General features: G+C 42.3%; 1 long non-coding RNA gene across 1 annotated transcript; it reads right to left on the bottom strand.

Annotated features, from left to right (window-relative positions):
- Nucleotides 1-20,506: 20,506 nt before the first annotated feature.
- LOC136619839 (uncharacterized) lies at nucleotides 20,507-25,322 on the bottom strand. The gene is made up of 3 exons (XR_010791055.1): nucleotides 25,223-25,322; nucleotides 23,109-23,204; nucleotides 20,507-20,573 (listed from the first exon to the last, which is right to left on the bottom strand). It is a non-coding gene; the product is annotated as an uncharacterized lncRNA (long non-coding RNA).
- Between the last annotated feature and the right edge of the window lie 1,242 nt (nucleotides 25,323-26,564).

Genomic DNA, 26,564 nt, shown 5'->3' with positions numbered 1-26,564 from the left:
TAGTGGACATGAGGCCTAAACCTGCTAGCTCTCACAGAATCGTGGATACTGCAGTCTGACAAGGCCTCCCCTGCTGCACTGTCTTACAATGGCCTGCAGTTTTCCCATACCCCGAGACCAGATGATAGGCGTGGTGGAGATGCAGGTGCTCTTCTCTCCCCAAAGTGTACCTACCAGGTCAGTCCCCGCATACCCTCACTCACTCTTCCATCATTTGAGGTACATACGCTACGGTTTTTCCGCCCGCTGTTCACGCGAGTAGCAGTTATCTACCGCCCCCCAGGTGCTCCTCGCCTGTTTTTGGACCACTTTGCTGCCTGGCTTCCCCACTCCCTATCCTGAGAAATTCCAACCCTCATCCTAGGTGATTTTAACATCCTCATTAATGACCCCATCTCTCTCTCAGCTTCTATCTCTCACCTCCTTCCTTGGTCCCTCTCAACTCACAGCCTCTCCCACTCACAAGGATGGCAATACTCTTGATCTGGTCTTCCTCCATCTCTGCTCCGCTTCTCACTTCACTAACTCCCCTCTTCTGCTCTCCGACCATAATCTCCTTTCTTTCTATGTCATGCTTCCTAACGTCTCTCCAGACCCACCTATGTACTGTACCTACAGGAACCTTAAGGCCATTAACAGCCAGGACTTTGCTGAGTCTCTACAGTCCTCTCTATTCCCTATCTCTCTCCTCTCCTGCCCCAACCTGGCTGCCGCTCACTACAACACCGCTCTCAAACATGCCCTGGATGAAGCGGCGCCGCCCATGACCCAAGCCATCCGATGTAGAACGTGGTAACCCTGGCTCACGCCTCAAACATGTTTCATCTGGCGGTGTTCCATAAGTGCTGAACGGCTGTGGAGGAAGTCGCAAACGTCCATGGACTTTCTCCACTACAAATTCATGCTCAGAACCTACAACCTCGCCCTGCACCATGCCAAACACGTCTATTTCACCTCTCTTGTCTCCTCACTATTGTAAACCCTAAACGTCTCTTTAATCCTTTTCACTCCCTTCTCAGCCCTAAACCACAGCCCCCGGTGACGGATCTCAGTGCTGTAGAGTTGGCTGCCTACTTCAAAAAGACAATTGCTGACATCCGTCAGGAAATAACTTCCCAATCCCAGACTAGCCCTGACCCTAGTCTTGTCAGCACTGCATATAGCTCCTGCTCACTGCCTGTACTCAGACCAATGACAGAGGAAGAAGTCCCCAAATTGCTTTCTGCTGTTCACCCCACCACCTGCGCTAGCAACCCTCTCCCCTCACACCTCCTCCAATCCCTCTCCCCAGTGGTCATTTCCCATCTCACCACTACATTCAACCTCTTTCTGACCTCTGGCATTTTTCTCTCTTCTTTCAAACACACCATCATATATATCTCCGTTGCTAAAGAAGCAGACTCTTTATGCGACTGATGCTGCCAACTACTGACCCATCTCTAATCTCCCCTTCATCTCCAAACTACTAGAGTGCCTAGTTTACTCCCGCCTTGTAAGCTATCAGAGAACTCTCTCCTCGACCCCCTGCAGTCTGGCTTCCAACCCCTACACTTGACAGAAACTGACCTTACAAGGGTATCAAACAATCTCCTGACAGCTATTACTCCATATCAATCCTCCTCGACCTCTCCGCAGCCTTCGACACTGTTGACCACAAACTCTTCCTCCTTAGTATCCTTCACTCCATTGGCCTAAAGGACACTTAGGCCTGGTTTTCCTCCTACCTATCTTACCGCTGTTGGGGTCCCCCAGGGCTCGGTACTCGGCCCCCTCCTTTTCTCCATCTACACAACCCCTACTGGACAAACCATCAGGAGTTTTGGCATCCAATACCACCTGTATGCTGACGACACCCAGCTATACACCTCTTCCCATGACATCTCTGCACCTTTCCTCCAAAACATCACCGACTGTCAGTCCGCTGTCTCTAACACTATTTCCTCTCTCTACCTAAAACTAAACCTCTCTAAAACTGACCTACTGGTATTTCTGCCCTCCACTAACCGACCTCATCCTGACATCTCTATCTCAGTCTGTGGCACCACCATAACTCCCAGACAGCATGCCTGCTGCCTTGCAGTCATATTCGACCCCGATCTCTCCATTATCATCTACATCCAATCTCTGACCCAAACGTGTCAACTGCACCCCAAGAACATCACAAGAATCCGCTCTTTTCTCTGTGGACACGCTAAAAACGCTTATTGTTGCCCTCGTCCACTCTCGGATCGATTATTGCAACTCGTTGCTGATCGGCCTCCCCTGCACCAGACTCTACCCCCTCCAATCCATCCTGAATGCAGCAGCCAGGCTCATCTTCCTGTCCAGCTGCTACTCAGATGCCTCTGCCCTGTGCCAGTCACTGCACTGGCTGCCTGTTAAATACAGAATTCAATTTAAACTCACTACCTTCATCCATAAAGCCCACCAGAGCGAAGCGCCACCCTACATTGCCTCCCTTATCTCAATCCATCACCCAGCCTGGGATCTCCGCTCTGTAAACGAAACTAGACTGCGTACCTCTCTAATATGAACTTCTCATCCCCGCCTCCAAGACTTCTCCAGAGCAGCACCACTCCTCTGGCTATCCAGGCAATCCAGGACTCATAAAACTTCAGGAGTGCTCTAAAAACGCAACTCCTCAGGGAGGCATACCACATTCCCTAAGCAAACCCCTCTGTGTGCTGTATGATAACATGTTCCCTGACCTATTGACTGCATTCCCTGCTAGCCACCATCAACTGCCCCTGCAGTCTTACCGATTCTGCCATCACACGGCTAAATGTCTGACCATTGTCTGTGTGTATAGCATCCCTCACTCTCCACCTCGCCATACTGTGTACATCTCCAGCCCCTTTACCTTCTGTATCACCCCATTACTTGTAGTATGTAAGCTTGTTGGCGCAGGACCCTCACCCCTATTCTTTCAATCAACTGATTACTACGTAACCGTGGTTCTGTAACTTTTGTCTTTCTGTATTCCCCCTGTCTTTGTAAGCGCTGTGGAATATGTTGGCGCTATACAAATAAAAGATTATTAGTAGTAGTAGCTCAGTAGCTATTGTCATTACTCAGGAGAGAAGGAGGTGAAGCCAGAGGGATTACTTTCAGGGCCTGATTGTTCATTTTGGCCTTGCTCAGATCTGTGTCAGAGATTTCATTAGGAACATCTGTCAAAGATTCCATTAAATGTATCTTTATGCTGTTTGTTCTGTGTTCAGAGGCACACCCATTGCAGCCCTAATCTTATGTCTGAATGCACAACAGGGCCCAAATGGAAAGGAGCATTAAACTTCAAGTGTTTTTTTAACTTTTATGTGATCGCCATTATACATTGGATAACAATGATCACGTGGCCGGAGACCTTCACTACGGCCCTTGGTCACTGCTCCAGTCTCTTGGCTACCTTTAGTAACCAGGAGCAAGGAGATTTTAAATTTCCCTGATCCTCCCCAACTTCTGCACTTGCATCCACCATTTTGTCGATGGGCGCATGTGCCGAAGCTGGGGAAAGGTCTGCGGATAAGGATACCATTGGGAGACATCCCTGTAGTCCTTAAGTAAGTAATTTCACCTCCCCTCACGGTTTCGATCCATGACAGGAGGTGAAACTACCTTTTTTTCTACATTTACGTAATTGCCGTTATCCATTGGATAACGGCGATCATGTGACCAAAAACCGTGTACTGCCCCCCCCCCCCCCCCCCCCCGTGAGATCTCCAGGCTCTTGGCTATATTTTTTTTTTTACTTCGTTGCATTAGAAAAATGACGAAGCAATATAACATACATTACAGTATGTATACAATTACTCATACTTCGTTTTTGACTTCTAACAAATTTCCGTCAATACGGTAATATTTTGTAATATACAATAAACAATTGAAAATAAGGTAATAATAAAAAAAAATTAAAGAAAATTTAAAAGAAATTAAAGAATTTTTTTCCTTCAATTTCTTTTCTAACATGCTTGGTTTGCCATGTGTTAAATGTGTTAGGCTCTTGGCTATGTTTAGTAACCTGGAGCAGGGAGATTTTAAATTACCCCGGCAATCTGTGGCTTTTGCGCATGCATCCGCTATTTTGGTGACGGGTGGGTGCGCAAAAGCATTAGATACGTAATTTCATCTCCCCTCATGAATATGATCAGAGAAGGTAGATAAACTTATTACTTTACATTATCGCTGTTATCCATTGGATAACGGTGATCATGTGACCGGGAACCACATACAGCGATTCCCGGGGAGTCTCTGCTCTCTGCTACTCATGCTAGCCAGGAGCACGGAGATTTTAAATCTACCGAGCCTTCTGCGCATGCGCCCGATATCTTATGTCTGGCACGCAAAAGATGTCGTCAGGTCCTGGAAAGACCAAAACGCCGTAGGACATCGCATATAGCGGGTCCCGTTGATATATCTCTGCTCTCTGCTATACATGGTGATTTTAAATTTCCCCAGCTGCAAGCCTTTCTGCGCCACGCGCCCGACGTATGATGTCTGGCACGCATGTGCAGAAGGCGGCGTAAGCTCCTGGAAGGACCAGGATATTACAGAGGATAGGGTTGAGTACTTTCAGCTCCCCTCATGGATGCGATCCATGAGGGGTGCTGAATCTTTAACTTTTTTTCCACTTTTATGCTTCTGCTCGATTTCATTTAACCCTGAAGAAGAACCCTGCGTTGGTTCCAAAGCTCACTATAACATCGTATATTTTTGTTAGCCATTAAAAGGTATCATATCTACAAGATTACATGGTTTCTGTTGCTGGGATTAAGCACAATATTGTTCATATCACAGTTATGGTAGAGGGTATATTCAAATTATGTTTGGTGTTTTTGCCTTCTTACGCCATCCAGTTTTACTCAGTTACACTGGGGCCTGGGTCTGAGGTTCACCCATGCCTTTTTTCACTCCCTTCTCTAGGGTTTCAATGCATGTTTCCGAAGCTCATTCTTTTTGGCATTTTTTGCTTTCTGGTTTAGTATCCAGGGGTTAGGTACAATCTTATCCAATCTTTTCTTTTTGTTTTCTTTTCTTCAGCCTCTTCTTTTCCTTCTCTTGTTTTTACACCTCTTCCCTTCTTAACCCCTCTCCTCTTTCCCACTCACCGCCTCATCCACATGACACAAATACATAATTGCTCCCTTAATGCCTGAGGAATGAATACTCCTGAAAATTTTTTTAAAAATCTTATACCACAAGGCTTTTTAAAGAGGATTGGCAGAAAGCCTTCTTGTTGACGCATGAACTCCCCTTAGCTTGTTCTGCACAGGAGAATTATAAGATCTTGTCGCAGTGGTATCAATATCTCACTTTACTACATAGCATGTTCCCATCTGTGTTAGACTGATGCTGGAGGTGCCTGGGTGCGCCCTGAACGATGCTCCATATCTGGTGGAAGTATCCCTTGGCATTGTTCTTTTCAACAAAGATTTTTCAACTTCTCAATAAACTTTTTGGCATCTTGCTAGCCTTGTCGCCCTCTATCGGACTGCTCTGCATGGTTCCTGGTTCATTCTCCACTTTAAAAAAATGTTTTTCTTGATTCTTCCTAACTGCTGCAAAATGGTTATTCCTAGACATTGGAAATCTTCGGTCTCGCCTACATTAACTGAATGGGGGATTCAAGTGAATTTTCTTATGCGAATGGAGGAGGTTTTTGCAGATATTGTGGGAACTCAGGATAAATTTGTCCGCACTTGACCTGGTTGGATTGCCTTTAGTGATCGTGATGAGCTCCCTCGTTGGCTTAACAGAACATTAGAACTGGCGTGCTGTTTGGATGGTACCCCTCTTCACTTTCTTTCTGCCTCTCCCTCCCCCCCCCCCCCCCCCCCGCCCCCTCTTTGTTTTTTATTTTCCTCTCTCTTTCCTTCTTTCCTATTCAGTTTGGCTTGTTCTTTTGTTTTTACTAGTTCTCAATGGCTGTTCTTTGCAACATAGATATGTTTTGGATGGTCTTACCACATATTTTGGTTCCTGTGCATAGTAAACTATAATATATATATATATATATATATATATATATATATATATATGCTTTTGCAGACAAACAGCAATATATATCGGCTGATGCTTCTAACGTAATAGCTGTTTATTACTTCTGTTATTTCACGGTTTTGTAACTGTTAGGCTTCATGTCCACTAGGAAATTCTCCATGCAGAATACCGTAGCGGGTCCCTCCTTTCCCGCGGACATGAGGCCTAAAAATAAGATTTACTCACCTGTCCGGATGCTGAGGATCTGCCCTCTGTCGCTGCTGGATCTTCATTCCTCGGCCTGCGCGCATGCGCCGTGCACTCTTTTTTTTTTAACTCGTGCTCTCCCGCGCTCCTGCGGCAGAGCAGGAATTTAGCTGCAGGTGCACCGCGGATACGGATGGCTTCCATGGAAGCCTGCATGAGCCACCCGTGCGGGAAACGCGCAGAAAATGGAGCATGCTGCAGGTGTTTTCCCGCACGTGCAATAAGCACGGCAAGAAGAAAGGACATCCGCAGGTATTTACTTACCTGCGGGTGTCCAATGCATCCCTATGGGCGCGGATCACACGTGTGGGACACCCGCACGGATTTGATAATTCCATTTACTTAGTGGACATGAGACTAGAGATGAGCGAGTATACTCGCTAAGACACATTACTCGAGCGAGTAGTGCCTTAGCCGGGTATTTCCCCGCTTGTCTCTAAAGATTCGGGGCCGGCGCCGGCGCCAGTGACAGGCTAGTTGCGGCGGGGAGCAGGAGGGAGTGGGGGGGGGGGAGGGAGAGAGAGATCTCCCCTCCGTTCCTCCCCGCTCTCCCCCGCCGCCGGCCGCATCTTTAGAGACGAGTGGGGAGACACTCGGCTAAGGCACTACTCGCCCGAGTAATGTGCCTTAGCGAGTATACTCGCTCATCTCTACATGAGACCTTAGTGTTGAACTTCAGTAAACTTGATAGTGAAAAAAAAACCAACAGTATACTAGTAATATTTTTCTCATTGTTATTTATTGTGTGTGATATTGTAATTGTACATTATTATTCTATAGCCCATTTTTGGGTCAGGGAATATTGTTTGAGTGTTTTCACGCAAGTTTTTCTTTTTAATACATTTTAAAACAACTTCTAGCAAAACTAACGAAAAAACAATTGATTTTTAAGGTTTCAAATCCATGTTTAAATTCCATTCTGTTTTGCTATCACTTCTTTGTATAAGGATCATATTTTATGTGCCATTTGTATTGGTGCTGGTTACATTACTTCTTTATACATCGTAGTTGTACAGAGATGGGATGAGTTAAGAAAAATTGTTGAAATAGATCTGGTGAGTGAAATATAAAATTTGTCATTTCGAACATGCATGAGACATAGGCCGGTGGCACAAGAACGGATTTGCATAGCGGAGTCTGCACAGAGGATCCGCAGCAAATACCATTCATAACATGCTATGAAATATCACTTTTTAATACACACTTGTGGAAATGAACAGCGATTTCTGCAAGTGGAGGAAAAATGCGCAGCCTGTTCTATCTTTGTGCGGGCTTCGTACGGATTGCTTCCATTGAAGTCACTGGAAGCCGTCTGACCCAAGGCCCATCCACAATTGCCATTGCGGATAGGTTGCGGGTACCTGTGTCATCGCCTAGCGACAGTGCGGGAAAAACAAAGTTGTTGTTTTTTTAAAAATCTGTACTGCGCATGACCAACGGTGAGCCACGGTGAGGTCCGGATTCCATTGCGGGCTCCCGCTTGCAGAATCCAACCCGTTTGTGTGCTATCAGCCTTACTGCCAGTACAGTTAAAAAAAATAAAAATAAACAAAAGTATCAAGTGAAACTTTATGGAGCATGTTGCAATAGAAATAATAGCTGTTTTTTCCCCCGCTTTCTGCATAGATGTATACACTAGGATCTCACAAGCAGCCATGTTTATTTCAATGTGCCTGTCACATCTCCCTGGAAAACAAAAAAACGCATATCTTAAAATCAAACATGCCTGCCCCCATACACATTACATTATTTCTGATTACTCTTTCACATGCAGATTTTAGGCAGTTTTGCTTTAAATTTGACTTCGAGGTCACAATACAATTTTCACCATCAATTCAGAATGTATACATAAAACATAGCTGGCACATTATCAATGTGCGTAAAGTGGCTGGTACTCTGAGACATTCCCCCTGCTCTGGGAGCAAGGAACCTGCAGAGGAAGAAAGAGGATGGACACAGTGCTGGTCTGTGGAGAGCAGGGGGCGTGTCTCATACTAATAAAGCACACTGTACATGGGGTATTGTGAAAATGTGGCAGCCTCATTATGTACATGATGAGGGAACTGGCAATGGGGCAAACCATAGCAACAACATTGATAAGGAGGGCACCAGGTATGTTAAGGTTACATTCTGTATTTATAATGACATTTTTTATTGTGAACCCAGGGGGCACTTTGAGGTCACAGTCTCTTCTTGTAGTAGCATCTTCCACTTTTTTGAGTCCAAAATGGCCACTGAAATCACTCGTCATGATGGTGCTGCTAAAATAGAAATCGCCCTTTCTTGGCTTGGATACATATTGAGGTTACTGCAGGAGTTCCTAAGCACCTCGGGATAGAAATGTTTCCAGAGACTCTAACTGAATTGAGGTAAAGTAGTAATCTTAAGTGTAAACATCTTTCTAATTTCAGCACTAACATTATAGTCATCTTTTCCTTACCCCCAAAATGGCTATTTACGCTATAAAAAGTCCTGTACCCAGCATTAGGTTTAATGGTCCTTTAAAAAGGACATAATATTAAAAAGTACTGAAGAGTGCTTTTACACGTATCGAGAAATTGTTTGCCAGAGAGAATGAGCAAACGGTGACACAGTTTTCTAGTTCTCTCAGGCCATCCGTTTAAACACACAGGTAAGGCCTGTTGCACACGAATGAGTCAGATTCCGAATGTGGGAGCCCACAGCGGAATCTGGGCCTGACCGGCATCCACGCGTACCGGTCACTTTTCTTCTTTATCTTTACTGCGGATGGCTGTGGCAAGTTTTTAAAAAAAAATGTTTATTTTTACCACGCTGTCACTAGGCAATGTCAATTGTGGAAGGGCCGTGAGTTGAATAGCTTCCATAGACTTCGATGATCCACTCAAAAATAGAAAATGCAGCGATTTTTTTTTTTCTGCGAGCGGAAATTGCAATTGCTGTCTACTTGTGTTTGCTAACGAATGCAGAATGCTGCAGATCGTCCACATGGCTGACGATCGCGGATTCTGCTATTCAAATCCGGCTGTGTGCAGTCGGCCTAAATAGTTTTTTCTTTTACTTTAACAGGATTGTTCAGTTCGCTGTACCAGAGAATAAGACGACTGAACGATCAGTATTTAAACGGTATTTAAACAAATAGTAAACAAGCCAACAATGATTTGTCTGCTTGCATAAAATAAACATTCATTCATCGTTCAATTGTTTGTTGTGTTTACACTACCGTAAATGATTTATTCAAATTTGAGCAATACAGCAATTTTTTTTTGAAAGATAATCGTTTGTGTAAAAGCACCTAAACTTTTCAGACAACTTATGATCATCTAATAACCTGTGTGTCTCGTCAACCCAGTATGTGCACTTGTCTTTATGTTGTAGGCCAGGGGCGTAACTATAGAGGGTGCAGGGGATGCGGTTGCACCCGGGCCCAGGAGCCTTAGGGGCCCATATGGCCTTTCTTCTCCATATAGGGAACCCAGTACTATGAGTAAAGCATTATAGTTGGGGGCCCTGTTACAAGTTTTGCATCAGGGCCCGGGAGCTTCAAGTTACGCCTCTATTGTAGGCATTATATGTGTCTCTAGTTTGTGGTGGGCAAAGCAGCATAATTCTTACTGGATTGATCTTTACTAGGTACTGTGTGCTAGCACAGTCCCAGGATATATTGAGCAGATATGTAATAGAGATCTCTATATACGCTGTGACCATACAAATACCTAGTAAGGAAGCTAATAAAAGAATTATGCGGCTTTGCTCACAGCAAACTAGAGACACCTTTTCAGCAGATCTAGATTTAACCTGAGGGGTATTATTTCCCCTAATGTTTACTCAGTCTAGACAGTCAGTTAACTGGGTCAAGATCATTTGACCGAGGGTTTAGTTAGTTATACTAGCAAGCCTGCTGACTTTTCTGCAGATCTAGATTTAATCTGAGGGGTATTGTTTCCCCTAATCTTTTTCTTTGAGCGCCGAGACCTTGGTCCACATAGCAGGAGAATGGTGTTATAGAAAATAACCCATCTCTAAGCTAGCGATATTATCAAATCGGGTAGACCAATGGTAGTTATTAAGAGGCGGTGTATAAATATCAAACTGACACCTGCCGATTGGAGGAGCTGTTATTAGAACCATCTGGGACTCCTGTAAAATCTATCTTGAGGCCCCCCAAAAAAATCCTTTCGCATCTACTAACAATCAAGATATATTAGCAATTATTCTCTTTCATAAACAATTAACTACCGAGATATATCTACTCTGATTCATACGTCTGTCAACTTTCCACACTGATGGACCTATGTAATCTAGACGATTGACCACCTGGTCCGACTGAAATGCATTGAACCAGAATAAATGAACCTAAACAAATAGAAGTATAACCATCTACCTTGAACCAATCATTAAATATCTCGATTTAGTTAGTGACTATATCAACTCACTAAGGTCTAGAATTTTTTGTTTACTTAGGCTAATTACATATGAATATTAGAAGATGTTTGGTCAGTCTATCAACCAAACCAATGAATGAAAGTACTTAATTAATACTTAAATTGGGACAATACCTTATACTGAGGTGTGATTCTAACCTATCACACTACAATATCTCAGATATATAGGAGATACAATCTGGGAAACTGGCAACGTCCTATCCCTCCATGTCTATATTGTCCCTCTAATGGGAAGTCCTTATGGCACGAGAATCGTGTAGCCATATCTGAGACGCATAAACTAAGTCTAAATCCAAACTTCCCTTGTGTGGCAACACCGTGACCTCTATGAGCACGTGTGTTCTGTTCATTCTTGTCTTGTCTTTGTCTTGTTTTTTCATCAATTGATGACTGTCTGGTGCCCAATGTGTGTTTTTTAATGTAATAAGAATAAAATATTATAGTTTTAAGGGATCTTTTGTGATGTGCATGTAGCAGAGCTGTGTGTGTGTAACGTGCATGTAGCAGATCTGTGTGTGATGTGCATATAGCAAAGCTATATGTGTCTGTGATGTGCATGTAGAGCTGTGTGTGTGAGACGTCCATGGAGCAAAGCTATCTATAATGTATCAAATACCCTAGAGGCGCAATGACGGTGATGTCATCACAGGTCTTAAAGCAGCAGAGCCGGACGCATATTATCAATTTCTGCTACAGCTCTGCCCTAACAATCAATCAGGTTGAATCAGCCAACCCAAACAACCAATCAGGTTGCTGGAATTGCTGAATAGGGCAGAGCTATTTCAGAAATTGATAATATGCGAGCTGGACAGCAGCCGTGTGCTTACAGAACTTGTGATGATGTCACAGTCATGTGATCAGTCACCGGGGCTCTGAGCTCTGCCCCTGATCACATGATGTTGACGTCATCACAGGTCCTTCATCCCTGTGCACTGAATGAGGGATTACAGGCAAGCTATAACCCTCCTTGATATGGATACACCAGTACTCAGTCTGGCAGTTTGTAGCTGGTTGTGAGACAGCTGGACACCTGTGAGGAGAGTCCAATAAATCACACCTCACAAATGTGCACATACATAGCTGGCGGTGCATATGGACCAACAACATTAAAGCATACTCCTTCACCACTATCTTCATAGTCTCCTGAATGTGATATCATGTCATCTCAAGTGCTAATGCCGCCAACACCAGTCCAGCCTTCATCTAATCGTGAATGGTTGTCCAGTGTTGAAACAAACCGTCGCGGTCATGCAAACAGGGTACTGCAGAGGGTTCAACACCACCGTGAAACTAATGCAGCTTACATGGTACAGCGACAAAGCATGATTTCACCTCAGCGAGCAGCTGAAGTTTGTAAATCTCGCACGGAAATATTTTGACTAGCTCCACTCCCTTTCACTAGATTATATTAGTAGTACACTGGTACTAGTATAAGATCAGAAGAGGCAAAGATTGTGTACACACTGACTGCAGGTCTGAGAGCAGTGCGAATGTAGGGAACAGCCTGTCACCCGCAGCTAAGATGTCTAACATTCTACTTGTTAGAGAAGCCGAATGCCTAACAAACAGTTGATTGCAAAGGGGCTGCACTTCAGCCTTGATTTACAGTGGTAAAGCAAAAAAAATAAAGAAATGTATGAAAGTATTTTACTAGATTGATAATACACAGCCTATTAGGTAGCCATGTTTTAATAAATAAATTAGTAATTTTATGTAAGAAAATCTTGATAACAATTACAACCTATAAAGAGGACAGAAGCCCTTTAGGAAAGGATATGGTGTCTCGGTCCTGTGCACTAGAACGCTCACTCCTGTGTGTGAATCAGCTCTTTGCCTTTCCAGGTGATACTGGACCAAAGGACTGTGTCCGCTCAGGTTGAAAAGCGTGTGTATGACATTTGGTCTCTGGCAAGCTGTATGAGACTGTAAGTAATGAAGAAACACATAGTTAGGAGAAATTGTGACAGCGAAGATACTTTTTACATTTGTAAATAGATGTAAATGAGAGTAGAAACCTTAGAGTAATCTTTCTTTTAGATGCTTATTTTAGGGATGGGCGTTAATAGTGCTATAATGGTTTGTATGCTACAAAATAGCTGGAATTTTTCAACATCTCTGGTTTATGCTTCTTATTTTATTTTCTGAAGTAATATACTTTAGACAGACATTTGATAGAAAGGAAAAGGAACGTTGCAACATGGCAATCGCCCTAAACACACCGCTAAATCCACCAAATGGTTGGGCTTTGAATGGACAAGTCAAATCCTGGATCTGGATCCCTTCAATCACGTTTTGTGGGGGATTTTAAATGAGCTCTGTGTACATGAAATCCCCCAAGTATTGCACAACTAATAAAATCCTGCAGGGAGGAGAGGAAAAATGAATTAAAGTTGAGATCAGAGACTGATGGACAGTTTACTGGAGGGGTCTATATTAAGTTTTGGAGTCACTTACTGTGTTCACCTTTTTGTTAAAGGAATTGTTTTCCAATTGTGAACTATTGATGATTTTAACTAATGTTAACGTAGGGACCCACAATATGAGAGGACCCTTGAAGCGGGTTGTGGGCTCACGTATTTTGGCCAAAATATCAGCTAATACCTTATACTTATCAGTATTTATCAATAACATGCAGTGCTGTTTTGAATGCTGGGGAAGCCCAAGCTTCCCGCTGGATTTATATATGATCTCATTAATAGGTTGTAAGCCTGCATGATGCACTACACGTACCATGTGGCGTGACACTCTGTATTTACTTTTCTGTGAAGGAATTAACACTAAGCATCCACCGCCTCAGTATAAGGAGGGGCTTGGGAGTGGCTGACTCATCAGTGCATTCTGGCCATCTGCATGTTAGGGGTTACATGGTATATCTGCCTGTCTTCTTGCATCAGTTTATCACTAAGTATATGGCCGCTTTCTGTGACTTTTTTGTCTGTTTGAATATCCCCTTCTGTGTTTTGAACTATTGATGGCCTATCCTCAGGATAAGTCATCAATAATAGCTTGGTGGGGGTTTGTCACCAGGGACCCCTGCCAATCAGCTGTTTGCAAGGCTGATGCATTTGTGCACCAAGTTGATCTCTGCAGGAAGCAGACAGCACTGTTCCCACTGTAGTAGCCAGGCTTGGTATTGCAGGCATTGTAACGAAACTAACTTTGTTGCAAAACCAATCGCTAAAACCAAACTTTTAGCACTTAAAGTGCTGCGCTAAACACTGAAAAAAAAACCTGTGTGAGGGAAGCCTAACTCGATATTTCACTGTTTTGGGTAGAAGTGAAAGTGCAGCATTTCCAGTGCATTTGCATTTATGAAAATAAGTTATTATAATTATCTTGCGCTTTATTACTCTTTCCAAACTCACTGCTATTTTTTTAACACTACTGTACATATATATGCATAGAGTTAGGAGCAATAGCTGTTGCTCAAATGAGTGTTGAGGTCAATGGCTATCTTGTGTATAGCCAGACTGGGTTTATTATATAATACACACAAACACACTTAAAACCTTTTAATAATTACAGTGCAAAAGGTTTGAAATATCTTGTTCATGTAGGAGGTGAAATAATATATCCTTTACCTCTTTCGCTTGAGTTACTTTGGAAGACTGCACCCCTGTCTTCAGTTTGCCTACTTCTGCTGCAGAACCTTCATTGTTTAGAAAAAGGTTTTTAACAGTTTTAGTTCTAAGGTCACGTGAGACAAGAATCAGAACTGATTATAAGAATGCAAATATTTGCCTATTTTACCTCTTAAGAACCAAGCACCGTAAATTTATGGTACTTGGTCCTGGGCTTTAACCCCTTAATGACACGGCCTATTTTGGCGTTGAGGACCAAGCGATTTTTTGGTATTTTTCCATCTCCATTTTTCAAAAGCCATAACTTTTTTATTTTTCCGTGGACGCGGCCGTATAAGGGCTTGTTTTTTGCGTGGCGATCTGTAGTTTTTATCGGTGCCACTTTTGGGTATATAGACAATATCGTAAAATTTTTATTTATTTTTTTTAATGATAACAGGGAGAGAAAACGCATCAATTCTGCCATAGATTAAAATTTATTTTTTACAGCGTTAATCATGCAGCATAAATGACACACTAAATTTTTTCTGCGGGTCGGTATGGTAACAACGATACCAAAATAGTTATTTTTTTTTAGGTTTTTACACTTTTTTGCAATAAAACCCCCTTTTTTTTGGAAATCTTTTTTTTTTCTCTATAGCTGCATTCAAAGTCCTGTAACTTTTTTATTTTTCTATGTACGGAGCTCTTTAAGGGCTTATTTTTTGCGAGACGAGCTGTAGTTTTTATTGGTACCATTTTGGGAAATGTGCGGCTTTTTTGATCACTTTTATTGCATTTTTTGTGAGGCAAAATGCTAAAAATTAGCATTTTGCCTCTGTTTTTTAGCGGGTTTTTTTACGCTTTTTGTCGTACAAAATAAAAAGCATGTTCAACTTTTTGTACACGTCGTTACGGACGCGTCAATATCCAATATGTGGGGTTTTAGTTTTTTTTTCCCTTTTTTTATGCTAATATTAGAAAAAGCATAAAAAAGGGGTTTTTTTACATTTTTTTTTTTACATTTTTCTTTTTTTTACACTTTTCTTTTCTTTATACTATTTGAGTCCCTCTGAGGGACTTACATCACTGTGCCTATGATCGCTGTCATAAGGCATGGCAGAGCTACTGCTCTGCCATGCCTTATCGCTTGTACAGCGAGTATAGGCACAGGCAATACAGGACGCCAGTGTCTGGCGTCCTGTTGCCATGGTGACAGGCCGGGCTCTCGCGTTCACAGCGCGAGAGCCGGCCGGAGACACACAGGTATCGCGATCCCTCTGTGAACTCTTTCCCTGCCGCGATCTACTTAGATCGCGGCAGGGAAGGGGTTAACAGCGGCGGGCGCATCTCCGATGTCCCCCCGCTGTTGGAGCGGGACGCCGGCTGTGACTGACAGCCGGCTCCCGCTGCGGGATAGCGCGGGATCTTATGTGATCCCGTGCTATCTCCAGGACGTACCGGTACGTCCTTTTGCGGGAAGTACCAGGCTCCCGGGACGTAACGGTACGTCCTGGAGCGAGAAGGGGTTAATCCTGGCTGATGTTAAAAATACACTGTGGGATTAAAGTTCCTGCTCCTGCAATGTAGCAGGAACAGGTCAAGTCCTCAGCTGTGAGTCACATTTTTTAAATGCTTCTGCCTTTTCTCTTGCAGGCTACATAGTGCACAATGACTGTAGCAATGAAAAAAGACTTCGGCAGCATCCAGGGTGCAAATTGATATCCAAAGTTTTATTCCCCCATCACAGAAAAACAGGCAACGTTTCGGCCATGTTGGCCTTTGTCAAGCTCAAAAACGTTGAGGCCTTCCTACACCGAAAAACCCTAGCGACCACGTCAGAAAACCCCGCGCCACGACTGAGAGACGTAATGGCAGGAGATAAACTGAAACCATTGACGGAATTATTTGAAGGACGCATCGTTCCCCCAGGGACGTGGCTAGATTACTTCCAGCCGAGGAGCGCGATAGACACCCTGAGTCCCGAGCCCCGGGGGGCAAGAGACCCCACCGACTTCGAGAAATTGTGCAAGTCCACGACCCCCATCAGCCACCCAATTTCAGTGCTTTACAAGATGATGCTGGACCGGGAGATGGGGGACGGCCCTCCAGACTTTGTCCACGCGTGGGAAGAGGAACTAGGAAGGCGCTTGCAGCCGACTGAATGGGTTAAAGCCTTTGCTCTGACACACAAGGGGTCGGTATACTCCAGACTCCAAGAACTAAATTTTAAAATAATCTCTCGCTGGTACAGAACCCCAGCCAGGCTGCACAAAATGCTCCCACAACTCAACCCAGCGTGCTGGAGATGCCCAAACTCTACCGGAAGTATGTCTCACATTTGGTGGAACTGCCCGCCGATAGCTTCCTTGTGGAGAGATGTAGTTAGTCTATACAACAAATTGAGTGGTGAAGACGTGCAACCCACTCTTGAGCTGGGGGTATTGTCTATATTCCCGGGCTCCATATCCAGGGCAAAAAAAGGCCTCTTGCGCTTTTTTGTACAGGCGGTCAGACAGATCATACCTAGGTTCTGGCGGTCTGATGCCGCTCCCTCCAGGACACACTGGGTCAAAGCCATCAACGAACTAGCTAGATATGAGGAGATGAGGGCAGGCGAAGTAATGAAAATGGAAGCTTACTTCGCGCTCTGGCGCCCCTGGCTGGAGTTTAGATCCACCACTGAGGACACAGAGTGGGCAACCCGGGGCTTGCTGCCTCCCCGAACGCCCCGAGGGCCCGTCCCTTCTCCCACTTGAATTCCTAGACCTAGGAGCCACCTGGCCGAAACTCGAGAGAGGGGGTCCGGTACACCACGTGAAGAAGCAGGGAGGCCTGCACACCGAGACCCCCCAACGCCAACAGACCCAAACTACAAGATAGCCAAACAAGAAAGGTAGGGTGACCCGTCCTATCCCCCTGCACCACTCTCCCCCTCATTCTTTTCCTCTCTCTTTCTCTCTGTTTTGTTCCCCCTCCCCCGAAGTTCATTTTGCAGTTTTACTAGAACATAAGCTCGAGCCTAGAAAATTATTGTTATCTTAAAACTGAGGACAGATAAGTAATGTGAAATATTAATAGTTTGGACTTTCACTATTATAACTAATAATTATGCTAATTTTTATTGTTTAGATTTTGTGAAAAATTGTAAAGGGGGGCAGGTAGAGGGGTGCACCCCCTACATCTAATAGCTTAGATGTTGCAGTCAACATTGACCACAGCATGTCGGTGCCAGCTCTAATTATGGCTGTTGCCAGAAGTTATCAGCTGTTTAACAGCTGACACCTACCGGTATGCAGCAGGCTTGGCTTCTGAGTACACTTACTGCATAGACCCCAGGTAGCCAAGGTCATGGTTGTGAAGGGCTTAAACATACTTTTTAGTACTTTTTAGTTTGTTGTTAATGACGGTATCAGTGTACAAAAAAAGAACTTTGGTCCTGATGCACACCACGTCTGCAAGTGAAGTCCCCCAAGTGATATTCCCTCTCTGTGACATGCTCTCCTGTATCTGCATTGAGCTGCTCCACAGCTCCTCCTCTCCACAATGATGGCGGCATCAGGAATCTACATTCAATGTTGATGCAGAGAAAGTCAAAAAACCCCAATGAGGTAGACCTAACAAGACAAGCTAAGTAGAAAAGCACTTTTGAGAATACCAATCAAATAAAATATTATACCGGTAGTTCAAATGGTACCTGGAATGAAGACTAGTGTGTTTTCTCCTAAAGAACAACTACAGGAGCATTCAGTAATCCAGAAAGTCTGATAATCTGACATTTTGTTTCAGAACAGAACTGCATTATAATGTGGTTTCAAAACAAAGAACCAAAATACTGAGGACATATAACAAAAAGTGCCTACACTATTTTAAAATATGACACATATTAAGACTCATTGATGCTTAAAGATATCCTACTGTATTATATTTACCCGGCAAACACTGTAAATGTTCACTTGAAAGAGAAATAGTTGCTTCTGTCTTGTATAATGAAGTCTGATTGGCAGCTGAAGAATTCTAAAGATTAGAACAAGATTATAAAAAATATTCAAATGAAATATACTATCACTAAAGTACTTTTGACACAAGATCTGAATTAAGCCATAAAGACATCTGTTATACATTTATGGCCCTGGTGGCTGGTACAAAAAGAGGACTTCTGCTGCTCTACTATTGATGGCCGGTCCCGAGGATTGGTCAGGAATGGTTGAAAACTGGAAAAACCCTTTAATGTCCAACTGTAAAGCATGGCACATTGATGGCAGGGGCGCAGAAGTGGAGCCCATAATATACAGCTGACACTTTGCTCCAATAGCCAGGATTGTAGGTAGTGAAGATCCCTCTGTTGATCACTGGGTACCATTAGGTTGCCAGAGGCAAGGCTAAATAGTTTTTCACTGACAGGCATAATACACTGCAATAAAAAAGTATTCACTCCTTCCCCTTGAGAAGGATATATGTATATGTGTATATATATATATATATATATATATATATATATATATATATATATATATATATATATACACCCTTGTAGGTAGAAAGGAAAGCACTGGAATATATACATTTACATAGGTATGGTTATGTGCCTTTCTTTTTATGTATACTAACTTTATTCTCATTTGTACTAACTCTATGAAAAAACTTAATATGTCGCCTTATACCAGATATGCCAAAGGCCTTGCCAGGCAAAGCCAAAATGTATCTTAAAATGTACAGCAAAGGAAGAGCCAGACGAAGGATGAAGGTTAAAGTGGAGGAGGGAAGAGATATGGAGAATGCATGCTTGGCCGCTTTCTTAGAATTGAGTGGGTGATTCTTTGCACTGGAGTTAATTGAATACGTGATTTTCTGTACATAAGCCAGAGGCGCCATATCAAGATAACGACTGTTTTCACTGTCTCAGGCCGGAAATCCGGACTTCCCATATATGGTTATGAACCCATGACCCATTCCTGGTGATGAGACAAAGGGTATAAGATCTCATGTAATCTGTAATAAAGAAGAGCCATGTCCCGTGTGAGCAACTATACCAGACCTCCGTGTGGTGTTTTCTTCTCTCCGCCGGCAGCGGGGCAAGTGGGGTGGGCCTGATTGGTGCTGTACTTAGAATTACCCTGACACCCTTACAAAATGATTACGTGAAAGAAATTAGATTTAAAAAAAAAAAAAAAGATACTGGTAATACCAAAATGTAACTTACAATAACTGTAAAACTAAACACATTATTTATCCTGAATGCTTTAAAAATAAAAGAAAAGAGATAAAAACAATGCCAGAATTGCATTGTCAGGGGCTTCTGCCCACAGCCCAGGATGACAGCTCCATGCAGTCGGCTACCTGCGGGCACCAACAGCATGGAGCGGTCACGTCCTCAGCCAAGAGGGCTTTAATCCAAAGAGGATGCATGTTTTTACATCCTCTAGGATTAAAGCCCACTTAGCTAGGACGTAAAAAGGCAATGGGGCCGTTACTAAGGGGTTAAATTCACAAACTAAAACAATATTTATTGCATGGAAACCTTAATTTTAGGCTTTGCAGATTTGTTGGTGACGTTTCTGTGTCTGAAAAATTAATTTGATACATCTAAATAAGTTTCTTTTTCAATATATTTACGTATGTATTTCTTCAAGCCCATTCACGTAATTGGAACAGTTGCACAAATTTCTTCTTCTTCAAAAAGGAATCTGCAGTGTGTCAATGTACCGTTAGAGTGGCCTTGCACACAGCATTTTTTTGAAAACACACTTGCAGTTTTTGATGCATTTTTTTTTTAGCCAAAGCCAGAAGTGGATTGAAAGAGAATGAGAACTAGAAGGTCTCAGTCAGACGGGTGTTTTTATGTGCGCATGTTACTTGCGTTTTCGATCCACATCTAAAGCTTTTCAATGGCAGCGGTCACATGTCCGATTTTTACATGCGCATAAAATTTGCACCTACAAAATATAGAAGATATGGGTGGCAATGGACATGATCATGCGTGTTTTTTTTTACGCGCATTGAGTGCGATCTTTTTTACGCGCGAATAAACGCACGGAAAAACGCTGTCTGACTGAGCCCTAAAGGAAGGACTTCCTGCTGAATCCACACCTGGCTTTGGCTCAAAAGACTGCATGAAAAATCGCAAGTCCATTTTCCCAAAAATATTGGGTGTGAAGTCACCCCAAAAAGCAGCACTGAGTAACATAATGACATGGAGAGTATAGATGACAGTTATTATGGATGTTTTATGCAGTAATAAATGCTTCATATGTATTTTTCTTTCAACCAACCTTTCTAGATGGTTTAAATACAGAATGCTTTCTAGGTCTGAAACCTGAAGTGGTGGAACATCCATTGTGCTCTCCTGCATTTGATAAAATTGAAATTAAATATATGGGTAAAAAATACAAAAACATTTTACGTGACACATTTTTAATTGTAATCAATAATCAATAATGGCATCTTAGGAAAAAGTGTAGTTCTTTTCCACTGCAAGGATCAACATGCGCTTTTGTGTCAAAAACGCCTCGCTTGGACTCCATTTAGTATGTTTAGTACAGACAGCTTGGTGTGTGTCTGGAGTGGCAGGTGCTGTCTCTTGTGAATTGAGGGTAAAGCTAAGTGCAATTATACAGATGGAGGGAGGGTGAAGTGTTAAAAGGGTATTTAGACCACAGCACGTTATCTCCTATTCAAAGCATAGGGAATAATTTGCACATTGGTGGGGGTCCAACCACTGGAGCCCCCTGCGATCCTGAGCATGTAGCCCTGATCATATGGCCCACTGTCAGAGATACTGGACGTAGTCATCAGGGAAGGGAGCAGAAGTTCCCTTGGCAGCTTCACCCCCATTGAAATCACTGGGAGCTGAAGTCTCCTATTATACTTCCACAATTGACCCGACACTGGAGGCGGAAGTGTTGGAAGTGTAATAACCAAGTTCAGCTCCCATTGATTTCAGAGATCCCGAGCAGCACGTCCCCGATGATTAACTATGATAAAATACTGAGAATTGGTCATCAATAGTTTTTGCCTGAAAAACCACTTTAATAAATGTAAAACCCAATGTGGCCACATGCCGACATAGATTTTGGCTGAAACTCAGTTGCATCAGCACTGCTACATGTGTCTCTACCCTTAATGTGATTATACTGATGGAGGAGGGAGAAGGTCTAAATATGATTATATTGCAGGGTAAGCTCTCCCTATGATTCTACTACTACTAATTATTAGGAAAATATAGTCCCAGTGTTTCTGGTGGTGCATCACACACACAGTAGCTTGATTACCACACAAGACAAACACAGCTTGGTTCATCCGACAGCAGTGACCTAACCACAGGTCCTTCAGCCCACCGGATCTCTGTGGTGGTGGTAGGTCAGTGTATTCTGTCAGGACTGCTGAGTTGTGTCTGACATCATAGCGGTTTAGTTGTATTCTCATTTTGTTATTTTTGTCCTCCCCTTTTCAAGAGCCAAAACTGTGTTGTTCTTCTGTCAGTCGGACTCTGTGTTTTATATATGTTGTAGGTAGAGATGAGCGAACGTACTCGGATAAGCACTACTCGTCCGAGTAATGTGCTTTATCCGAGTACCTCTCTGCTCGTCCTGAAAGATTCGGGACGCGCTGCGGAGCGGGGAGCTGCAGGGGAGAGCGGGGAGGAACGGAGGGGAGATCTTTCTCTCCTTCTCTCCCGCCCGCTCTGCCCCGCTCCCCGCTGCGACTCACCTGTCAGCAGCGGAGCGCCCCGAATCTTTCAGGACGAGCGGAGAGATACTCGGATAAAGCACATTACTCGGACGAGTAGTGCTTATCCGAGTACGTTCGCTCATTTCTAGTTGTAGGACCTTCAATGATGTCACTAGGGGGCGAAGCATAAGAATCACACACACACACAAGTGGTCGTTAGTAGTTTGATAGAGGAAGTGTATGCTAGGGAACAGCTCTGTGTATATTATATGGAGGAAACTTCACTCTGGCGGTGTAGAATGATTATGTGGGGAGGAAATGGGGGCACTGAATGTGACCGTAGTGAGCTGTATTATAGTAGTTACATTCTTCTACATAGGGAGCAGTATTATAGTAGTTATATTCTAGTACATGGGGATAATATTATAGTAGTTAATATTCTTTTACATAGGAGCAGTATATTAGTTAATATTCTAGTACAAAGGGGCAGTATTACAGTGGTTATATTCTAGTACATAGGGGATCGTAGTATAGTAGTTAATATTCTTGTACATAGGAGCAGTATTATTTTAATTAATATTCTAGTATATAGGGAGCAGTATTATAGTAGTTTAGTAGTTATATTCTTGTACATAGGGAGCAGTATTATAATAGTTATATTCTTCTACATAGGGAACAGTATTATAGTAGTTTTTTTCCTGTACATAGGGAGTAGTATTATAGTAGTTAATATTCTTGTACATAGGGGACAGTATTATAGTAGCTATATTCTTGTACATAGGAGCAGTATTATAGTACCGTAGTTATATTCTTGTACATAGAAGGCAATATTACAGTAGTTATATTCTTGTACGTAGGAGGCAGTATAATAGTAGTTATATTTTTGTACATAGGAGGCAGCATAATAGTAGTTATGTTTTTGTACATAGTGGGTAGTATTATAGTTGTTATATTCTTATACAAAGGGAACAGTATAATAGTAGTGATATTCTGGTACATAGGAGCAGGAAAATAGTAGTTATAGTCTTGTACATAGGAGCAGTATTATAGTAGTTATATTTTTTTACATGGGAGGTAGTATTATAGTAGTTATATTCTTGTACGTAGGAGGCAGTAGGATACTAGTTATATTCTTGTACATAGGAGCAGTATAATAGCATATTAAATGGTACTAACAAAGCAGCTTCTCTTCACAGCATTAAAATCTCACCTTTCTTTTGCTTTGCTTTGCCATTTGTTGTATCAACTATTGGCTCCAAGGTCATATAGTCCCAAGCATTACAGACTCCAGATATAGGACTAATTCCTTTAATTAGTATTAAAGACACATATATCAGTTGAAATTTCTAAAGACAATAAATTTAATACGTACTTTTAACCCTTTCCAATCCAATTTGTATCCTGGTTTTCCTAGGGGGCTTATTCTTTTTCTGCCATTATACAACGGCCCTACATGCTGGTTAAAGCCAGTATTGCACGAGGTGACACATTGGATAGGCTCCGACAGCAGAGAGGCTGGCAATATACAGTAAGAGTACCCCGATGGATGTCTTCCTACATCGGAGCTGTACAGCCTTAAATCATAATGTTTTCAAAGGGTCAGACAGTGGATTGGAAAGGGTTAAGTGCAAATGAGTTGTAGATATACAGCAGATTGTAGACGTTTACTGAAACCACTAAAACTTTCTTGGCATGTTGAATATTCAAAATTATATTTATGAATTTATAATATTCATATTTATAACCTAAAGAATGTTAATGTGTCATTCAGACAGGTACCTCGCTCGGTCAGATCTCATCACGTATATCTTACTAAATAACTATTCTCCATGAAATAACAGTTGTAGAGCATGTTTGTTATAACTCTCCATTGTAGGGTTCCTTTTTGTTCCTCCTGGAATTATATCAATAAGGTGACAAATGTTATTAATCCTCTTGTCAGTGAGGTTGTGTCCCTGTGCACTCTGATATTGTCTAATTAGTGTGGACAGTGTAAGACTGTGTAGGGATACACCTATTAATCAGGGTTGACCTTAGGGGTGCATCACTCCTCCTAAGTACAGGGGGTGCTGTCTTTGTTACTAAACAACTTGTCTGTTGCCTGGGCATCTACACTTTACACTCTCTGTAGCTTCGATCCTTGACAGCATACTCTCTTCTTTATCCAGGAAAAGCCCATGCACTAAAACAGTTTTTAATCAGCACTGTTAGCTTATTATTATTAATGGCACAGGGGAGGTATCAGGATGGGAGAAGGTAGGGTGAGGGCTTAATTCTGGACTCCATTGACTATGCCTCTGTTCAGACCATAGGTTACTGCACCCAAATTTATTGCAGCGTCAGTTGCCACATAACTAGGACCACTTCTGGTGTAATGGTCTGAGGACCCTGTACAAATGCCGAGATCCATTGGTGGGATGTTAGGGTGAAGACCTGAGTTCCTCAGGTGTCACCTCTAGTTTTAGCCTAAAAGTCAAACCAGTGTGTGACAAAGCAGATCCAGATCCGCTTGTTGACAGTATCAGGTACAGCTACGTGAATGGAGGGATTGTGGCTTCTCTTGACTTTAAAAATAACAAGAATTTCTGACATGTTTGTATGGCATGAAGAATTTTTTTTTTACTGGATGTACGATTTAATAAAATCTTCATGTATTTCAATGAGATTCATGTGGAAAAAAATAATGTATTTTCTTCTTCATACTTCTAGCTTTGAAAAAAAAGAGAAGTTTTTTACAGGAAGGAACCACCCAAATTCGCAGATAATGCAACATGGGTTTCATACTGTGGATGCAATATATGGTCCAAATACCTCTATTTACCTCCGTTTATAGGGCTTCAAAAAATGGAAGCTAGTATCTTATATGTTCCTCTGGGCAACATGCATAGTTTTCCCCTCCAATTTTAAGCATAGGTCCCATAATGCATTAGTGGCAGTTTTCATTTGCATTCTGTTTCAGAAATGACTGGATCTCTCTATGAATATATTGTATCTATATTCTATAGGAAGATGCATACAAACACCGTCACCCTTCACAACCACTGAAGGAAAACAAGGAAAAGCATCAGAGTTCAGAGTTATGGGCAACCAGACAACTTCTATTCAGAGACATGGTGCCCAAAATATTTTACAAAGGGTAAGCACATTTACTGTTATTTATGGGAAAAGTATAGAGTTCTTTTAAGAATACTTAATTATACAGTTTATAGGTTTCAGTGTCATCATATCATTACAATAAATAGGTCAATCATTTTCAGTGCACACCATTTTTTAATGATAAGAAACTTCATTTTCATTTAAACTCCAACATCAGACAGTTCTCACCTCCAATCCATTGCCACAACAGTCGACAGAGCTGTGCTATGAAATCCTTAGATTGGAATTGGTGCAAGGACTGGGGAAAAGAAAAACAAAAACTGCAGTATATGGCTTGACTCAGAACAGAAGGGAATACCTGTTGGAAAAGAAAAATAAAATTAACGATCATGGAATGACTTTTTGCCATAACAACTTTGTGCTCTTAAAAAGTAAGCCGAACATTGTGGTCCTTTTCACAAAATCTAGCACCTGTAAGCTTCCCCTCATCCCTTTCGTGGCATCCTGCTCTTACTCCTCATTAACATACAAATACTGTACCATCTAAGTGGAAATAAACATTATTCAGTGTATTTGTATGTACATCTTGACTTCTTCACCCCAGGGTGGCTTATAGGCACAGGTCTAGTTTGCCTCCAGGTAAATCTGGGCCTTTAAAACATTATTAACTGTATAACGTCAATATGGCTGGTTTCCCATTATGTTTGGTTATTCCAACACTGGTTTCCACCCTCCATGCAGAAAACGGCATGGAAAGGAATCCATTACACTGAAGGGAAAAGTGCAGAGACTATAATTTTGTTTTAAGGGAAAGCCTGGTTACTACTGTCCCCAGCACAGTCCTAATGTGAGTGGCAAGTGGGTTTTGTGCTTGTTTTTATAGATCAGATGTTACCTACTGCATTAATCCAATATTTTCTGGGATTTAGTGGTTTTCCCAGACTTCAGTTTATGTAAAATAAAGAACAACAATACAGCCACCTTCTTCGGAGGCTCTGCGTCCAGCGCTGCAGCCCCGCCGCTCGGGATCTGGAAGAAGCAGGCTGGCAGTTGTGTGCTGCTCATTTTGAATGTAATCGCTCAGCCAATCACAGGCTTTAGTGGTGATTCTCCAATGGCCACTGAAGCCGGTGATTGGCTGAACAAATTAAATAAGTAAGGTCCGATAAAAAAAACAAAACAAAATGGAAAACAACAACTGCCATCCCCATCACTAATGTTTTATTGTTTTTATAGTGAAGAATCAATGTTTTATTGTACTTACATTAAGGAAAGCATCCCCGTGATATGAGCCTTCACACAAGGTAAGTAGCTGGATGTAATTCTCTGCAACTCGGCCAAACAGCTTCCTCTGACACTCCGCATCTGGCTACAAGAAATAATCTAATTACATATTTCAGACTAATTGCACCTGTAAAATATTGTACCATTTTCTCCAGTTTCTTTATTCATGGTGTTGAAGGAGTCAATAGAAATAGACAGACTATTCAAAAAATAAATATGTCTGCAAACAGATGGCAAACTATCAGCAACCGGTGTACATCTTCTTCCTCATAGAGGCCGGACTCAC

The sequence above is a fragment of the Eleutherodactylus coqui genome, chromosome 3, assembly GCF_035609145.1.
Source record: "Eleutherodactylus coqui strain aEleCoq1 chromosome 3, aEleCoq1.hap1, whole genome shotgun sequence".
NCBI lineage: Eukaryota > Metazoa > Chordata > Amphibia > Anura > Eleutherodactylidae > Eleutherodactylus > Eleutherodactylus coqui.
This window is presented reverse-complemented; position numbering and strand designations above follow the sequence as displayed.